Genomic DNA, 13,576 nt, shown 5'->3' on the forward strand with positions numbered 1-13,576 from the left:
TCAGACTTTCATTCATTCGATCTCTCTCACTCACTTGCTTTAACTCATTTGTTCTCACTCACTCACTCACTCAATCACTCACTCATTCACTCTCACTCACTCTCACTCTCTCACTCACTCGCTCACTAAGTCAGTCTCTCTCTCTCTCTCTCTTTTTCTTTTTATATATATTTTTTTCCGTCTTCTTCTTCTTCTTCTTCTTCAGACCCTGTCATAGCACTAATGCCTTTCCAATACCACCAGCAGATGGAGACACTCCATTGCAACATTGGTTGTGAGCAGCAGTTTCTAAAAACAAATGCCTCATGGCGGATTTCCCATCCATCAATGGATGGTAAATTTTGTTTTTATCATTCACTGACCACAGAAACCAATGCATGGTCAAGCAACAGCAATGACACACCCTTGTGTATAGGCATGAGACCCTCATGTCATTTAACAGGATTCAGCACCACCCACAAGACAGCTACCTGTCATGTCATGTCAAACCTGCACAGGTGTGCTAGATTATTATTATTTAGTTTTATTTTATTTTTTTACACCAATCAGTGTGCAAACATGGTCATTAAAACGCTAAATGAATAGACGTTCATAAACCAGTCAGTGCAACTCATCATTTTGGTCTCCAATTCTCAAACTCAAATTCTCACCCACAGAGGATTAAATGAGAATCTTTCTTGTTTAACACTGGAATGGGGTGGTGCACTGTTCACTACCCGAAGATACTGCCACATCGGGTCAATGCATAGGGCGACAGAAGCAAGCTTCCAAATCAGCTCCCTTTCTCAAAAATCCATTTAATTTATGGTCCCCAGATAGGGAACGTATGTATCAGTATGTGCTCACAAGTCACCCAAGTGCAAGTATTCACACAAAAAAAAACGTGCCTCAGGATGCGATCTGTCGCAAGATCCTTTCTTTTTTTACACTTGATCTAAGCCAAAAGGCCTAGAGGGGATAACCGGGAAAGGGGTGGACCCAACCATGTCCCCTTCATGAGCACTCACATTACTCATAGGAATGGAAGGAAGGCTGGCAGCCAACCAGCCTCCCATACACTTTCTGGGTGGGTGGCAGTCAGCCACCCATACATACATACAGCACAGGCTAAACCCACATCATCACTTAAAAAAAGGACAGGCGACCATTGCACTCTGATGGAGCATTTAGCAATGCAATCCATAGCCTGGCTTTTGCCTGAACCCCCATCACTCCTCCTCTTGCATATAAGACAATATTTCAGATCTGCATATGAAAACAACACGCCTACCTTTGTTGCACATAGCTGCCTGCCTGTCTCTAGTTACCCCACTGGCTGTAGCTGCGTCCCTTCCGACATGGAATAACACCAACTGTAACGATAAACTGAAAATTAACAGTATAAACCTGCATCATTTTGGACTCTGGTATTTGCTGAATCCGGGTGACCTGACAATCGATGGTGGTGCCGCTGGTGATTCTGGCCTTCTTGGAATCTGTTGGGCCTATGTGTTAGCTCACACATCACTTGGGTATCCATGGTAACTACCACAACATGGTCATCTGCAGTTTACATCTAGCCCGTGGCATTGAATGGCATTTTAAAAGTGCTAAGGGTCCTGGTGCAATAATCCTCCCATGAGGATCAGCCTCAACGGCTTTGTAGATTGCACTCATGTCAGCAACTCCATATACATTTTTTTTTCTTCATGCTTCTTTCTTCATCCTTTTTTCTTTCTGTCATTCAGACTTTCATTCATTCGATCTCTCTCACTCACTTGCTTTAACTCATTTGTTCTCACTCACTCACTCACTCACTCAATCACTCACTCACTCATTCACTCTCACTCACTCTCACTCTCTCACTCACTCGCTCACTAAGTCAGTCTCTCTCTCTCTCTCTCTCTCTTTTTCTTTTTATATATATTTTTTTCCGTCTTCTTCTTCTTCTTCAGACCCTGTCATAGCACTAATGCCTTTCCAATACCACCAGCAGATGGAGACACTCCATTGCAACATTGGTTGTGAGCAGCAGTTTCTAAAAACAAATGCCTCATGGCGGATTTCCCATCCATCAATGGATGGTAAATTTTGTTTTTATCATTCACTGACCACAGAAACCAATGCATGGTCAAGCAACAGCAATGACACACCCTTGTGTATAGGCATGAGACCCTCATGTCATTTAACAGGATTCAGCACCACCCACAAGACAGCTACCTGTCATGTCATGTCAAACCTGCACAGGTGTGCTAGATTATTATTATTTAGTTTTATTTTATTTTTTTACACCAATCAGTGTGCAAACATGGTCATTAAAACGCTAAATGAATAGACGTTCATAAACCAGTCAGTGCAACTCATCATTTTGGTTTCCAATTCTCAAACTCAAATTCTCACCCACGGAGGATTAAATGAGAATCTTTCTTGTTTAACACTGGAATGGGGTGGTGCACTGTTCACTACCCGAAGATACTGCCACATCGGGTCAATGCATAGGGCGACAGAAGCAAGCTTCCAAATCAGCTCCCTTTCTCAAAAATCCATTTAATTTATGGTCCCCAGATAGGGAACGTATGTATCAGTATGTGCTCACAAGTCACCCAAGTGCAAGTATTCACACAAAAAAAAACATGCCTCAGGATGCGATCTGTCGCAAGATCCTTTCTTTTTTTACACTTGATCTAAGCCAAAAGGCCTAGAGGGGATAACCGGGAAAGGGGTGGACCCAACCATGTCCCCTTCATGAGCACTCACATTACTCATAGGAATGGAAGGAAGGCTGGCAGCCAACCAGCCTCCCATACACTCTCTGGGTGGGTGGCAGTCAGCCACCCATACATACATACAGCACAGGCTAAACCCACATCATCACTTAAAAAAAGGACAGGTGACCATTGCACTCTGATGGAGCATTTAGCAATGCAATCCATAGCCTGGCTTTTGCCTGAACCCCCATCACTCCTCCTCTTGCATATAAGACAATATTTCAGATCTGCATATGAAAACAACACGCCTACCTTTGTTGCACATAGCTGCCTGCCTGTCTCTAGTTACCCCACTGGCTGTAGCTGCGTCCCTTCCGACATGGAATAACACCAACTGTAACGATAAACTGAAAATTAACAGTATAAACCTGCATCATTTTGGACTCTGGTATTTGCTGAATCCGGGTGACCTGACAATCGATGGTGGTGCCGCTGGTGATTCTGGCCTTCTTGGAATCTGTTGGGCCTATGTGTTAGCTCACACATCACTTGGGTATCCATGGTAACTACCACAACATGGTCATCTGCAGTTTACATCTAGCCCGTGGCATTGAATGGCATTTTAAAAGTGCTAAGGGTCCTGGTGCAATAATCCTCCCATGAGGATCAGCCTCAACGGCTTTGTAGATTGCACTCATGTCAGCAACTCCATATACATTTTTTTTTCTTCATGCTTCTTTCTTCATCCTTTTTTCTTTCTGTCATTCAGACTTTCATTCATTCGATCTCTCTCACTCACTTGCTTTAACTTATTTGTTCTCACTCACTCACTCACTCACTCAATCACTCACTCACTCATTCACTCTCACTCACTCTCACTCTCTCACTCACTCGCTCACTAAGTCAGTCTCTCTCTCTCTCTCTCTCTTTTTCTTTTTATATATATTTTTTTCCGTCTTCTTCTTCTTCTTCTTCTTCTTCTTCTTCTTCTTCAGACCCTGTCATAGCACTAATGCCTTTCCAATACCACCAGCAGATGGAGACACTCCATTGCAACATTGGTTGTGAGCAGCAGTTTCTAAAAACAAATGCCTCATGGCGGATTTCCCATCCATCAATGGATGGTAAATTTTGTTTTTATCATTCACTGACCACAGAAACCAATGCATGGTCAAGCAACAGCAATGACACACCCTTGTGTATAGGCATGAGACCCTCATGTCATTTAACAGGATTCAGCACCACCCACAAGACAGCTACCTGTCATGTCATGTCAAACCTGCACAGGTGTGCTAGATTATTATTATTTAGTTTTATTTTATTTTTTTACACCAATCAGTGTGCAAACATGGTCATTAAAACGCTAAATGAATAGACGTTCATAAACCAGTCAGTGCAACTCATCATTTTGGTCTCCAATTCTCAAACTCAAATTCTCACCCACGGAGGATTAAATGAGAATCTTTCTTGTTTAACACTGGAATGGGGTGGTGCACTGTTCACTACCCGAAGATACTGCCACATCGGGTCAATGCATAGGGCGACAGAAGCAAGCTTCCAAATCAGCTCCCTTTCTCAAAAATCCATTTAATTTATGGTCCCCAGATAGGGAACGTATGTATCAGTATGTGCTCACAAGTCACCCAAGTGCAAGTATTCACACAAAAAAAAAACGTGCCTCAGGATGCGATCTGTCGCAAGATCCTTTCTTTTTTTACACTTGATCTAAGCCAAAAGGCCTAGAGGGGATAACCGGGAAAGGGGTGGACCCAACCATGTCCCCTTCATGAGCACTCACATTACTCATAGGAATGGAAGGAAGGCTGGCAGCCAACCAGCCTCCCATACACTTTCTGGGTGGGTGGCAGTCAGCCACCCATACATACATACAGCACAGGCTAAACCCACATCATCACTTAAAAAAAGGACAGGCGACCATTGCACTCTGATGGAGCATTTAGCAATGCAATCCATAGCCTGGCTTTTGCCTGAACCCCCATCACTCCTCCTCTTGCATATAAGACAATATTTCAGATCTGCATATGAAAACAACACGCCTACCTTTGTTGCACATAGCTGCCTGCCTGTCTCTAGTTACCCCACTGGCTGTAGCTGCGTCCCTTCCGACATTGAATAACACCAACTGTAACGATAAACTGAAAATTAACAGTATAAACCTGCATCATTTTGGACTCTGGTATTTGCTGAATCCGGGTGACCTGACAATCGATGGTGGTGCCGCTGGTGATTCTGGCCTTCTTGGAATCTGTTGGGCCTATGTGTTAGCTCACACATCACTTGGGTATCCATGGTAACTACCACAACATGGTCATCTGCAGTTTACATCTAGCCCGTGGCATTGAATGGCATTTTAAAAGTGCTAAGGGTCCTGGTGCAATATTCCTCCCATGAGGATCAGCCTCAACGGCTTTGTAGATTGCACTCATGTCAGCAACTCCATATACATTTTTTTTTCTTCATGCTTCTTTCTTCATCCTTTTTTCTTTCTGTCATTCAGACTTTCATTCATTCGATCTCTCTCACTCACTTGCTTTAACTCATTTGTTCTCACTCACTCACTCACTCACTCATTCTCACTCACTCGCTCACTAAGTCAGTCTCTCTCTCTCTCTCTTTTTCTTTTTATATATATTTTTTTCCGTCTTCTTCTTCTTCTTCTTCTTCAGACCCTGTCATAGCACTAATGCCTTTCCAATACCACCAGCAGATGGAGACACTCCATTGCAACATTGGTTGTGAGCAGCAGTTTCTAAAAACAAATGCCTCATGGCGGATTTCCCATCCATCAATGGATGGTAAATTTTGTTTTTATCATTCACTGACCACAGAAACCAATGCATGGTCAAGCAACAGCAATGACACACCCTTGTGTATAGGCATGAGACCCTCATGTCATTTAACAGGATTCAGCACCACCCACAAGACAGCTACCTGTCATGTCATGTCAAACCTGCACAGGTGTGCTAGATTATTATTATTTAGTTTTATTTTATTTTTTTACACCAATCAGTGTGCAAACATGGTCATTAAAACGCTAAATGAATAGACGTTCATAAACCAGTCAGTGCAACTCATCATTTTGGTCTCCAATTCTCAAACTCAAATTCTCACCCACGGAGGATTAAATGAGAATCTTTCTTGTTTAACACTGGAATGGGGTGGTGCACTGTTCACTACCCGAAGATACTGCCACATCGGGTCAATGCATAGGGCGACAGAAGCAAGCTTCCAAATCAGCTCCCTTTCTCAAAAATCCATTTAATTTATGGTCCCCAGATAGGGAACGTATGTATCAGTATGTGCTCACAAGTCACCCAAGTGCAAGTATTCACACAAAAAAAAACGTGCCTCAGGATGCGATCTGTCGCAAGATCCTTTCTTTTTTTACACTTGATCTAAGCCAAAAGGCCTAGAGGGGATAACCGGGAAAGGGGTGGACCCAACCATGTCCCCTTCATGAGCACTCACATTACTTATAGGAATGGAAGGAAGGCTGGCAGCCAACCAGCCTCCCATATACTTTCTGGGTGGGTGGCAGTCAGCCACCCATACATACATACAGCACAGGCTAAACCCACATCATCACTTAAAAAAAGGACAGGCGACCATTGCACTCTGATGGAGCATTTAGCAATGCAATCCATAGCCTGGCTTTTGCCTGAACCCCCATCACTCCTCCTCTTGCATATAAGACAATATTTCAGATCTGCATATGAAAACAACACGCCTACCTTTGTTGCACATAGCTGCCTGCCTGTCTCTAGTTACCCCACTGGCTGTAGCTGCGTCCCTTCCGACATGGAATAACACCAACTGTAACGATAAACTGAAAATTAACAGTATAAACCTGCATCATTTTGGACTCTGGTATTTGCTGAATCCGGGTGACCTGACAATCGATGGTGGTGCCGCTGGTGATTCTGGCCTTCTTGGAATCTGTTGGGCCTATGTGTTAGCTCACACATCACTTGGGTATCCATGGTAACTACCACAACATGGTCATCTGCAGTTTACATCTAGCCCGTGGCATTGAATGGCATTTTAAAAGTGCTAAGGGTCCTGGTGCAATAATCCTCCCATGAGGATCAGCCTCAACGGCTTTGTAGATTGCACTCATGTCAGCAACTCCATATACATTTTTTTTTCTTCATGCTTCTTTCTTCATCCTTTTTTCTTTCTGTCATTCAGACTTTCATTCATTCGATCTCTCTCACTCACTTGCTTTAACTCATTTGTTCTCACTCACTCACTCACTCACTCAATCACTCACTCACTCATTCACTCTCACTCACTCTCACTCTCTCACTCACTCGCTCACTAAGTCAGTCTCTCTCTCTCTCTCTCTCTTTTTCTTTTTATATATATTTTTTTCCGTCTTCTTCTTCTTCTTCTTCTTCTTCAGACCCTGTCATAGCACTAATGCCTTTCCAATACCACCAGCAGATGGAGACACTCCATTGCAACATTGGTTGTGAGCAGCAGTTTCTAAAAACAAATGCCTCATGGCGGATTTCCCATCCATCAATGGATGGTAAATTTTGTTTTTATCATTCACTGACCACAGAAACCAATGCATGGTCAAGCAACAGCAATGACACACCCTTGTGTATAGGCATGAGACCCTCATGTCATTTAACAGGATTCAGCACCACCCACAAGACAGCTACCTGTCATGTCATGTCAAACCTGCACAGGTGTGCTAGATTATTATTATTTAGTTTTATTTTATTTTTTTACACCAATCAGTGTGCAAACATGGTCATTAAAACGCTAAATGAATAGACGTTCATAAACCAGTCAGTGCAACTCATCATTTTGGTCTCCAATTCTCAAACTCAAATTCTCACCCACGGAGGATTAAATGAGAATCTTTCTTGTTTAACACTGGAATGGGGTGGTGCACTGTTCACTACCCGAAGATACTGCCACATCGGGTCAATGCATAGGGCGACAGAAGCAAGCTTCCAAATCAGCTCCCTTTCTCAAAAATCCATTTAATTTATGGTCCCCAGATAGGGAACGTATGTATCAGTATGTGCTCACAAGTCACCCAAGTGCAAGTATTCACACAAAAAAAAACGTGCCTCAGGATGCGATCTGTCGCAAGATCCTTTCTTTTTTTACACTTGATCTAAGCCAAAAGGCCTAGAGGGGATAACCGGGAAAGGGGTGGACCCAACCATGTCCCCTTCATGAGCACTCACATTACTCATAGGAATGGAAGGAAGGCTGGCAGCCAACCAGCCTCCCATACACTTTCTGGGTGGGTGGCAGTCAGCCACCCATACATACATACAGCACAGGCTAAACCCACATCATCACTTAAAAAAAGGACAGGCGACCATTGCACTCTGATGGAGCATTTAGCAATGCAATCCATAGCCTGGCTTTTGCCTGAACCCCCATCACTCCTCCTCTTGCATATAAGACAATATTTCAGATCTGCATATGAAAACAACACGCCTACCTTTGTTGCACATAGCTGCCTGCCTGTCTCTAGTTACCCCACTGGCTGTAGCTGCGTCCCTTCCGACATTGAATAACACCAACTGTAACGATAAACTGAAAATTAACAGTATAAACCTGCATCATTTTGGACTCTGGTATTTGCTGAATCCGGGTGACCTGACAATCGATGGTGGTGCCGCTGGTGATTCTGGCCTTCTTGGAATCTGTTGGGCCTATGTGTTAGCTCACACATCACTTGGGTATCCATGGTAACTACCACAACATGGTCATCTGCAGTTTACATCTAGCCCGTGGCATTGAATGGCATTTTAAAAGTGCTAAGGGTCCTGGTGCAATATTCCTCCCATGAGGATCAGCCTCAACGGCTTTGTAGATTGCACTCATGTCAGCAACTCCATATACATTTTTTTTTCTTCATGCTTCTTTCTTCATCCTTTTTTCTTTCTGTCATTCAGACTTTCATTCATTCGATCTCTCTCACTCACTTGCTTTAACTCATTTGTTCTCACTCACTCACTCACTCATTCACTCTCACTCACTCTCACTCTCTCACTCACTCGCTCACTAAGTCAGTCTCTCTCTCTCTCTCTCTCTCTTTTTCTTTTTATATATATTTTTTTTCCGTCTTCTTCTTCTTCTTCTTCAGACCCTGTCATAGCACTAATGCCTTTCCAATACCACCAGCAGATGGAGACACTCCATTGCAACATTGGTTGTGAGCAGCAGTTTCTAAAAACAAATGCCTCATGGCGGATTTCCCATCCATCAATGGATGGTAAATTTTGTTTTTATCATTCACTGACCACAGAAACCAATGCATGGTCAAGCAACAGCAATGACACACCCTTGTGTATAGGCATGAGACCCTCATGTCATTTAACAGGATTCAGCACCACCCACAAGACAGCTACCTGTCATGTCATGTCAAACCTGCACAGGTGTGCTAGATTATTATTATTTAGTTTTATTTTATTTTTTTACACCAATCAGTGTGCAAACATGGTCATTAAAACGCTAAATGAATAGACGTTCATAAACCAGTCAGTGCAACTCATCATTTTGGTCTCCAATTCTCAAACTCAAATTCTCACCCACGGAGGATTAAATGAGAATCTTTCTTGTTTAACACTGGAATGGGGTGGTGCACTGTTCACTACCCGAAGATACTGCCACATCGGGTCAATGCATAGGGCGACAGAAGCAAGCTTCCAAATCAGCTCCCTTTCTCAAAAATCCATTTAATTTATGGTCCCCAGATAGGGAACGTATGTATCTGTATGTGCTCACAAGTCACCCAAGTGCAAGTATTCACACAAAAAAAAAAACGTGCCTCAGGATGCAATCTGTCGCAAGATCCTTTCTTTTTTTACACTTGATCTAAGCCAAAAGGCCTAGAGGGGATAACCGGGAAAGGGGTGGACCCAACCATGTCCCCTTCATGAGCACTCACATTACTCATAGGAATGGAAGGAAGGCTGGCAGCCAACCAGCCTCCCATACACTTTCTGGGTGGGTGGCAGTCAGCCACCCATACATACATACAGCACAGGCTAAACCCACATCATCACTTAAAAAAAGGACAGGCGACCATTGCACTCTGATGGAGCATTTAGCAATGCAATCCATAGCCTGGCTTTTGCCTGAACCCCCATCACTCCTCCTCTTGCATATAAGACAATATTTCAGATCTGCATATGAAAACAACACGCCTACCTTTGTTGCACATAGCTGCCTGCCTGTCTCTAGTTACCCCACTGGCTGTAGCTGCGTCCCTTCCGACATTGAATAACACCAACTGTAACGATAAACTGAAAATTAACAGTATAAACCTGCATCATTTTGGACTCTGGTATTTGCTGAATCCGGGTGACCTGACAATCGATGGTGGTGCCGCTGGTGATTCTGGCCTTCTTGGAATCTGTTGGGCCTATGTGTTAGCTCACACATCACTTGGGTATCCATGGTAACTACCACAACATGGTCATCTGCAGTTTACATCTAGCCCGTGGCATTGAATGGCATTTTAAAAGTGCTAAGGGTCCTGGTGCAATATTCCTCCCATGAGGATCAGCCTCAACGGCTTTGTAGATTGCACTCATGTCAGCAACTCCATATACATTTTTTTTTCTTCATGCTTCTTTCTTCATCCTTTTTTCTTTCTGTCATTCAGACTTTCATTCATTCGATCTCTCTCACTCACTTGCTTTAACTCATTTGTTCTCACTCACTCACTCACTCATTCACTCTCACTCACTCTCACTCTCTCACTCACTCGCTCACTAAGTCAGTCTCTCTCTCTCTCTCTCTTTTTCTTTTTATATATATTTTTTTTCCGTCTTCTTCTTCTTCTTCTTCAGACCCTGTCATAGCACTAATGCCTTTCCAATACCACCAGCAGATGGAGACACTCCATTGCAACATTGTGAGCAGCAGTTTCTAAAAACAAATGCCTCATGGCGGATTTCCCATCCATCAATGGATGGTAAATTTTGTTTTTATCATTCACTGACCACAGAAACCAATGCATGGTCAAGCAACAGCAATGACACACCCTTGTGTATAGGCATGAGACCCTCATGTCATTTAACAGGATTCAGCACCACCCACAAGACAGCTACCTGTCATGTCATGTCAAACCTGCACAGGTGTGCTAGATTATTATTATTTAGTTTTATTTTATTTTTTTACATCAATCAGTGTGCAAACATGGTCATTAAAACGCTAAATGAATAGACGTTCATAAACCAGTCAGTGCAACTCATCATTTTGGTCTCCAATTCTCAAACTCAAATTCTCACCCACGGAGGATTAAATGAGAATCTTTCTTGTTTAACACTGGAATGGGGTGGTGCACTGTTCACTACCCGAAGATACTGCCACATCGGGTCAATGCATAGGGCGACAGAAGCAAGCTTCCAAATCAGCTCCCTTTCTCAAAAATCCATTTAATTTATGGTCCCCAGATAGGGAACGTATGTATCTGTATGTGCTCACAAGTCACCCAAGTGCAAGTATTCACACAAAAAAAAAACGTGCCTCAGGATGCAATCTGTCGCAAGATCCTTTCTTTTTTTACACTTGATCTAAGCCAAAAGGCCTAGAGGGGATAACCGGGAAAGGGGTGGACCCAACCATGTCCCCTTCATGAGCACTCACATTACTCATAGGAATGGAAGGAAGGCTGGCAGCCAACCAGCCTCCCATACACTTTCTGGGTGGGTGGCAGTCAGCCACCCATACATACATACAGCACAGGCTAAACCCACATCATCACTTAAAAAAAGGACAGGCGACCATTGCACTCTGATGGAGCATTTAGCAATGCAATCCATAGCCTGGCTTTTGCCTGAACCCCCATCACTCCTCCTCTTGCATATAAGACAATATTTCAGATCTGCATATGAAAACAACACGCCTACCTTTGTTGCACATAGCTGCCTGCCTGTCTCTAGTTACCCCACTGGCTGTAGCTGCGTCCCTTCCGACATGGAATAACACCAACTGTAACGATAAACTGAAAATTAACAGTATAAACCTGCATCATTTTGGACTCTGGTATTTGCTGAATCCGGGTGACCTGACAATCGATGGTGGTGCCGCTGGTGATTCTGGCCTTCTTGGAATCTGTTGGGCCTATGTGTTAGCTCACACATCACTTGGGTATCCATGGTAACTACCACAACATGGTCATCTGCAGTTTACATCTAGCCCGTGGCATTGAATGGCATTTTAAAAGTGCTAAGGGTCCTGGTGCAATAATCCTCCCATGAGGATCAGCCTCAACGGCTTTGTAGATTGCACTCATGTCAGCAACTCCATATACATTTTTTTTTCTTCATGCTTCTTTCTTCATCCTTTTTTCTTTCTGTCATTCAGACTTTCATTCATTCGATCTCTCTCACTCACTTGCTTTAACTCATTTGTTCTCACTCACTCACTCACTCACTCAATCACTCACTCACTCATTCACTCTCACTCACTCTCACTCACTCTCACTCTCTCACTCACTCGCTCACTAAGTCAGTCTCTCTCTCTCTCTCTCTTTTTCTTTTTATATATATTTTTTTTCCGTCTTCTTCTTCTTCTTCTTCAGACCCTGTCATAGCACTAATGCCTTTCCAATACCACCAGCAGATGGAGACACTCCATTGCAACATTGGTTGTGAGCAGCAGTTTCTAAAAACAAATGCCTCATGGCGGATTTCCCATCCATCAATGGATGGTAAATTTTGTTTTTATCATTCACTGACCACAGAAACCAATGCATGGTCAAGCAACAGCAATGACACACCCTTGTGTATAGGCATGAGACCCTCATGTCATTTAACAGGATTCAGCACCACCCACAAGACAGCTACCTGTCATGTCATGTCAAACCTGCACAGGTGTGCTAGATTATTATTATTTAGTTTTATTTTATTTTTTTACACCAATCAGTGTGCAAACATGGTCATTAAAACGCTAAATGAATAGACGTTCATAAACCAGTCAGTGCAACTCATCATTTTGGTCTCCAATTCTCAAACTCAAATTCTCACCCACGGAGGATTAAATGAGAATCTTTCTTGTTTAACACTGGAATGGGGTGGTGCACTGTTCACTACCCGAAGATACTGCCACATCGGGTCAATGCATAGGGCGACAGAAGCAAGCTTCCAAATCAGCTCCCTTTCTCAAAAATCCATTTAATTTATGGTCCCCAGATAGGGAACGTATGTATCAGTATGTGCTCACAAGTCACCCAAGTGCAAGTATTCACACAAAAAAAAACGTGCCTCAGGATGCGATCTGTCGCAAGATCCTTTCTTTTTTTACACTTGATCTAAGCCAAAAGGCCTAGAGGGGATAACCGTGAAAGGGGTGGACCCAACCATGTCCCCTTCATGAGCACTCACATTACTCATAGGAATGGAAGGAAGGCTGGCAGCCAACCAGCCTCCCATACACTTTCTGGGTGGGTGGCAGTCAGCCACCCATACATACATACAGCACAGGCTAAACCCACATCATCACTTAAAAAAAGGACAGGCGACCATTGCACTCTGATGGAGCATTTAGCAATGCAATCCATAGCCTGGCTTTTGCCTGAACCCCCATCACTCCTCCTCTTGCATATAAGACAATATTTCAGATCTGCATATGAAAACATAACGCCTACCTTTGTTGCACATAGCTGCCTGCCTGTCTCTAGTTACCCCACTGGCTGTAGCTGCGTCCCTTCCGACATGGAATAACACCAACTGTAACGATAAACTGAAAATTAACAGTATAAACCTGCATAATTTTGGACTCTGGTATTTGCTGAATCCGGGTGACCTGACAATCGATGGTGGTGCCGCTGGTGATTCTGGCCTTCTTGGAATCTGTTGGGCCTATGTGTTAGCTCACACATCACTTGG

General features: G+C 43.3%; 8 pseudogenes; all 8 read right to left on the reverse strand.

Moving 5' to 3' along the window:
* Positions 1–695: 695 nt before the first annotated feature.
* LOC130339807 (U2 spliceosomal RNA) lies at positions 696–959 on the reverse strand (annotated as a pseudogene).
* A 1,465-nt stretch (positions 960–2,424) lies between these two features.
* Positions 2,425–2,688, reverse strand: LOC130339884 (U2 spliceosomal RNA; annotated as a pseudogene).
* A 1,484-nt stretch (positions 2,689–4,172) lies between these two features.
* Positions 4,173–4,437, reverse strand: LOC130340535 (U2 spliceosomal RNA; annotated as a pseudogene).
* Positions 4,438–5,864: 1,427 nt separating this feature from the next.
* On the reverse strand, positions 5,865–6,128 carry LOC130339817 (U2 spliceosomal RNA; annotated as a pseudogene).
* Positions 6,129–7,600: 1,472 nt separating this feature from the next.
* LOC130339828 (U2 spliceosomal RNA) lies at positions 7,601–7,864 on the reverse strand (annotated as a pseudogene).
* Positions 7,865–9,313: 1,449 nt separating this feature from the next.
* LOC130340776 (U2 spliceosomal RNA) lies at positions 9,314–9,579 on the reverse strand (annotated as a pseudogene).
* Positions 9,580–11,020: 1,441 nt separating this feature from the next.
* Positions 11,021–11,285, reverse strand: LOC130340568 (U2 spliceosomal RNA; annotated as a pseudogene).
* A 1,475-nt stretch (positions 11,286–12,760) lies between these two features.
* On the reverse strand, positions 12,761–13,024 carry LOC130339839 (U2 spliceosomal RNA; annotated as a pseudogene).
* Between the last annotated feature and the right edge of the window lie 552 nt (positions 13,025–13,576).

This window comes from Hyla sarda, chromosome 1 (genome assembly GCF_029499605.1).
Source record: "Hyla sarda isolate aHylSar1 chromosome 1, aHylSar1.hap1, whole genome shotgun sequence".
Lineage (NCBI taxonomy): Eukaryota > Metazoa > Chordata > Amphibia > Anura > Hylidae > Hyla > Hyla sarda.